Here is a 6,464-nt window from a genome sequence, read left to right on the forward strand (position 1 = left end):
TGTCAAAGTATGGTGTTTAGTCTTTTCAAGAATTCCACAGTTAGAATATCCTTAATTCATAAAACAATTGTCCCAGTTCTCTCTGAGTGACATTCAACAAGCCACAGTTGTAAAGTACCCTTTTTACTGGGTCTCAGATAGTGGAATATTTGTATTTCTAACGGCACTACCTATTACCGATCTGGCAAAAGGCTGGGAAAGGTGTGTGGCTTTTCCAGGATGTGGACTTCTCACACAAGTCTGTGCAGAACAGAACGCATCATTGTCAGCTGTGGAGAGACATCTTAGAAAGATCTCGACAGGAAAGTTTAGCTGTGAAACGTTGGTGTGGTACATTTTGAGCCAAATTCTCATATATGTATATATATATATATATATATATATATATATATATATATATATATATATATATATATATATATATATATATATATATATTTGTGTGTGTGTGCGTCTGTGTTCGTAAGGCCTTTTTAAGCCTAGTCTACCTCACGGGAAAATTTCATTGTATACTAATGAACTTATAACCTCTTTTATTTTAAGACATTCTTCCAGATTCCTTTCCCTTTTCTGCAAGGAAAAAACCTCTCTTCGCCTACACTTCAGTACTCTTGGAGCCTCAGTTTCCAAGGAAGTCTGTCGTAGGTATCTTTCTTGAAATCAGTTGCATTAATATAGATCACGCTTCACAGATAAAAGGCTCGGTGAATACAACCAGAACCTTTTTTCTCTAGTCGTTAATTCATACATAAGAGAAAAATTAAGTCATCAGAAAAGGACTGCTCAAGGAGCACGAACCTTGAATGGCACATAGCATGCTTAACTTAGCAAAAGCCAACATTCATAATTTAATTCTTCAAAGGAGATATCTCCGAAAAAATTAGTGGCAGGAAGCAGGAAAAGTTCTTTTCTACTTGGGCAAAAAAAAACATGTAAATGATGTGTGATTAACTCTCGCAGTCTGCCTTTAGAATTGCGTTTCTTTTCTCTTTTTTTTACAGTATATAATGGAGCGCTTTCCGGGTTTTGTAATAGGGACGTTGGGTTTGCATGTCTACTTCTTTTTCTCTTTTTTCTTATTTTATGTAATGATTCGTCTTTTGCATCGCCTCGTTCTCCCTTGCTTTTATGGACGTTTGGAGTATTTGATCCTTTCAGTGTGGACAGCGATTCAGGAACTAAAATATCCTATATCAAACAGCTGTTCCAGTTCTCTCTGCGTAGCGTTTTATAAGCCACAGCGGAAGAGGACCCCACCTCCCTGAATCTCTGCTGGCGGAGTCTGTATCTCTATGGGCGCTAGTTATGGCCATTCGGGCATTCCCGAGACATCTGTGAAGAACAGAACACATATATGGTCAGCTGTGAGAGAGACATCTGAGAAAGAGTCCGACAGTAAAGTTTAGCTCACAAAACTTCGGCGTAGTAACCTGTACAATTTAAGCCAGCTTTTTAGAATAGTCTTCTAAGCAGTTCTCATTGAAATTGAACATCTTTTAAAATGCTGAAGGTGCAAACAGACTGACAGACAAAGAAACGGGAAATACGAAAAAACAGATTAATAGGAAAAGAAACGGGGAAATAACCTTCAAAATTTCAGAGGTAATTCTCTTCCTACAAACGGGTTAGTACTACACCCGCACCCTTATATGAACAGGTATCCTTTTATCAATACTCACGAAATACATTCAACACAGCAGGACTGCTCACAAAGAGCGCAAATCCTGACTCATGATCTGCTTAATTTAACAAAAGCCAGTGTTCATCATTGATCTATCTTTATGACCCAAGATCTCATTAGATAATTATCAGAAGCATCATATTCCAACGTGAGCTTTCCTGTAAAGGAGACAGGCGTTCGTTAGGTATCAGATTAGGAAGCTCTGAAATACACCTTGGAAACCCAGATGGCAACTTTCAAGGACTGTCTTCATTAAAGAAAAAAAAAAAATAAAGACTTGCAATTCTAGTTCCCTACTCCGAATTACGCGGTGTGTTACACGAAACGGTATTTCTTTGAACAGTTAGAGCAAGTGCCCACGGCACTCCCGTTATCAGCAACACGAAGTATAGGTGCACGTTTTTTTTTTCACCATACACCCAGGCTTAGTCAAATGTAGTGATAAACCAGATCACGTATTAGGCGAAGATATTCACGAAAAAACCTGGCTGTGAGCTGTGCTTGCATCAGGAAACTTGTAAGGCAAGAAAAAGGGGAACTGGAATCTAAGACTGGTAACCTGTAATCATAAACTCCGAGCGGATCTTGTTTGTCCCCCCCCGGGTGACGGTAGGGGAGACATGACGCAGCCGCCCACCCCCTGCAAACCGGTTTGACCGACCTTGGTGGGTCCGGGGTAGGTAGGGGAACGGGAGGGTTGGAGAGACATCCACCCTCCTACTGCAAACCTGTTTGTCCGCCTCGGGTGGGGACCGGGTCGGTAGGGCATCGGGAGGATAGGGGAGACAGCAGTGCCGGGTTCCAGCGCCCGTAGCGCACGACAATAAGTTCGTAATCATAATAATGACTAAAAATAGAACCAGAGATTGTAATAATAATAATAATAATAATAATAATAATAATAATAATAATAATGAGCCGCATGAAAAGACTAGTAATGACGATGAGAAGGGGGAAGGAAAATGAATTGTATTTCAGTGGCATTACTGATGCAGGTTTTTATAGCAGTTTAATTTTACCAAACTAATTTCACTGAATTTACCAGTATTGTATGGAGGAAAAACGTTCTACTCAACGAGAAATAAACAAAACTCTTCAAGTGGTAAACAAAGTAGAAATCATTTAGAGTTTAACCAAATTCAGTGATGTTTTAGGAGGAAAAAAGGTCGTGGAAAATGATTAGGGTGAGATAATAATTTCGAAAGCTTAAGAAAGTTCAGAATGTTAGGGGAAAAATAGTCTGTATTTTCCTTTTCCCGTAATTTCCACTCGCCTATTATAGAGTTGCTGTTTGTTGATTAGAAGTTGTATTCACAAAGTTGATATCAGTGTAGTGAAAAATATTTCCGTACGTAAGTCACTCAAAAATGTTTTGCAACATTTTCCAGAATTTTCGTTCACCTAACAATAAATTATGCGTTTTATATATACAAGGAAATGTGCTTTTCTTATTCGATTTTGGTTATTAACCATACGGTTAACAATATAAAAAAGAATTGTGAGTGAAAAATCCGTATTACGAAAAATAACGAAACATTTTGAAAAATTTCGCTCGTGATGGACTATAATTAGTCATCCATTCAATCCTTAAGGGAGTAAATTCAGACTTTCTTCTTTATGGATAAATAACCCAATGGAAAAGTAGAGGAAGAAAATCATGTAACACCCAATGGATACTTAGTGGCAGAGAGAGAGAGAGAGAGAGAGAGAGAGAGAGAGAGAGAGAGAGAGAGAGAGAGAGAGAGAGAGAGAGAGAATAGATTATTAAATAAAGGAATTATAATAATGATGAAGAGAGAAATGAAGGAATTATAATGATGATAGAGAGAAACAAAAAACGGTTTAAGGGAAACGGGAAATAATTTCTCTCACGCACCAGTCGGGTCTGTGGTTGTTTCATGCGCTTTGAAGTGTGTTGCAAAACATTTTTGAGAGACTGTACCTAGAAACATTAGGAACTGTTAAGCAGAGTATGTAACGTTCAGAAGTAATAACTGTTACTGAATGACATTGTAGTTAAAAATGTTATATTAATGCTGCTTCCCCAAAAGTGCTATTATTTTGAAGCAATAATCAAGAGAAACAGGTGCGACACTCGTGAGTATTAGCATAATGTGGCGTCAATGGAGGCCCACTTGACTCAGCTGAGTATTACCTCTAGTGAATGGCTGGTTTCAGTTGAAGTCCAGTGATATATACGAAGGAGGGAAATCAAGAAATGCGTATGGAGTGGATATTAACCACCAGAATGGGAAACTGAGTAGATGTTAAATGCTATGAGTTGTAAGGAAGCGAAAAGTTTAACAAGTTGTCCTATTTACTTTCAGGGAGGTATAATTTCTTTAAGTATGTTTTTAATTGGACTATTCGCTATGTTAAGCCCTTGATATGAGATAGATTACGATCTGTTTAGAGCAGGGGTTCTAAACCTTTTAATCTTATGTACCCCTTGAAGTCTTTCAGTATTGGTCACGTACCCCTTTCCCATAATGTAGCGTCAGGAAGGGTGAACAAGAAATGCATGGTTTTTTTTACTTAGTTTAGTAAGTTTAAATTGTGTAGTCCAAGAGAGCTTTCTCTCAAGTGACACAACTCCAAGAGTTTCCTTGTTAACGTTCTCACTTCTTAGTGTCCTGGTTCTAGTGGAGGAAACATGTAGCCTAGCACATGTAGGCCACTTACTACAAACAGGTTTGCAGTTATTCATAACCGAAGTATTTTGAGAAACCTGTCACGTACCCCCAAAATTCCTCTCACATACCCCTGGGGTACGCATACCCCAGGTTGAGAACCCCTGGTTTAGAGTACTGTACTGGATCTGTTAGGCAGATTCACTGGTACCCAAGAGTACCCCATTACTGAAGAGTTGCAAATCTTGACTCTGAAACTTAATGAAGTAAAACGAAGTTCTTGACTTTACTGGCAAATTCTTCCTCGGAAAAGGATGGTCCTCGCAGCCCACCGAGTGAAATGTTAATCAGGTTTAGAAACCATCAAAGGATGATAAAAATAGTATTTTTAAACCTGGATGTACCTAGTCAGTGAGAAATGTTTTGGTACAAAAATTTTATAAGAATAAAACGCTCACATACAAACACACAGACACACACACAATCGATTTTATGGAGAAGGAATCTTTATGTTACATGGGATTATCGGATTTGAGATTATCAATAATCTTATCAGTAAACTCATGCTTAAAAAAAGCATGGGGGGTTGCTGATAATCCCAAATCCGATAATCCAGTTCTTTGCACCATTGCAAAAACTGAGAGTTCGCTTTGGTGTTGACGAAGTACAAGCAGAAATTGTTTGACGAAAAATTCTCAGAAATTTTTAAGGTGCTAAAATATTATTGATGATAGCTATATCTATTAATGGTTAGATATGGCATGTGCATTTTTTAAGTGTCAAAGGCAAGAAATCTCTTTTACAATAGATGAACGAATTCTTTAATTGTGTCCAGACACTATATATACAGTAGGTTCAGTGGCGTCGCTATGGGGGTGCCGGGGGGGCCACCCCAACCAGATGCTCCCACTGCCCCCTCCCCCCAGTTGAAATTCCCTTTGTAGCTAAACTTTAACCCCTACAGTATTTGATACATTTGCATATAGTAAGAGTTAAAAATCAATTGAAAACTGAGCTCTGTCATTTCAAATACAGTTTTACTAATTACTGTTATTTTCCTTCATTCACATGGATATATACTGTACATTCGAGAACAGCATATTTTACTAATTACAGAATTAGTACATTAGTTTTGTGTAATTTTCTTTGTGCCCCCCCAAAAAATATCTTGGCCCAGCCTAGTCCCCCCCACTAATGGAATGCCAGGTACGTCACTGTATAGGATTTTTTTTTTCAGAGCATTATCATGAAAGATCTGAGGAATATAGCACACATATAGGTTTGGGACAATATATCCTTTGTTCAATTACCTTTAATCGAAATCGCTGCCATTCTGCCTACATTGCTATAATCAGGACCCACTAAGCTTCAGTGGGTCCTGTCTACAGCGTCCAAGATTTAAAATAAACAGGTAAACACCAGCGAAGGTCTGTGACGCCATCAGGTCTCACTGCACAACCCGACTTTCGTTTCTCGCTGTACGCATGGATTTTTGGGAAAAGTTTGATAGAACTTTTGACTATCCAGGTTCCAAAAAGGTTTTTAGGGATGGAATATATTTTTCTGTTATACATACTTCATGTGAAGTGTTGTGAGCATTTGATTATATTAGGCCGAATTGCTTGATAATTCTCTCTCTCTCTCTCTCTCTCTCTCTCTCTCTCTCTCTCTCTCTCTCTCTCTCTCTCTCTCTCTCTCTCTCTCTTTGCACGTAGTTTTTCTTTGACAATCTTTTCCATTATAACCGTGTGATTCTTAGTTTTCTGAAAAGAAAACTATTGTGCCGGCTTTGTCTGTCCGTCCGCACTTTTTATGTCCGCCCTCAGAACTTAAAAACTGCTGAGGCTAGAGGGCTGCAAATTGGTATGTTGATCATCCATCCTCCAATCATCAAACATACCAAATTGTAGCCCACTAGCACCAGTAGTTTTGATTTTATTTAGGGTTAAAGTTAGCCATAATCGTGCGTCTGGCAACGATATAGGCCAGGCCACCAACGGGGCGTGGTTGAAGTTTCCTGGGCCGCGGCTCATACAGCATTATACCGAGACCACCGAAAGATAGATCTGTTTTCAGTGGCCTTGATTATACGATGTACAGGAAACTCGATTGTTCGGCGCAGTTGTTAATTGTTATTTTTTGCTCTTAAAGCA

Source organism: Macrobrachium rosenbergii, chromosome 43 (assembly GCF_040412425.1).
Source record: "Macrobrachium rosenbergii isolate ZJJX-2024 chromosome 43, ASM4041242v1, whole genome shotgun sequence".
NCBI lineage: Eukaryota > Metazoa > Arthropoda > Malacostraca > Decapoda > Palaemonidae > Macrobrachium > Macrobrachium rosenbergii.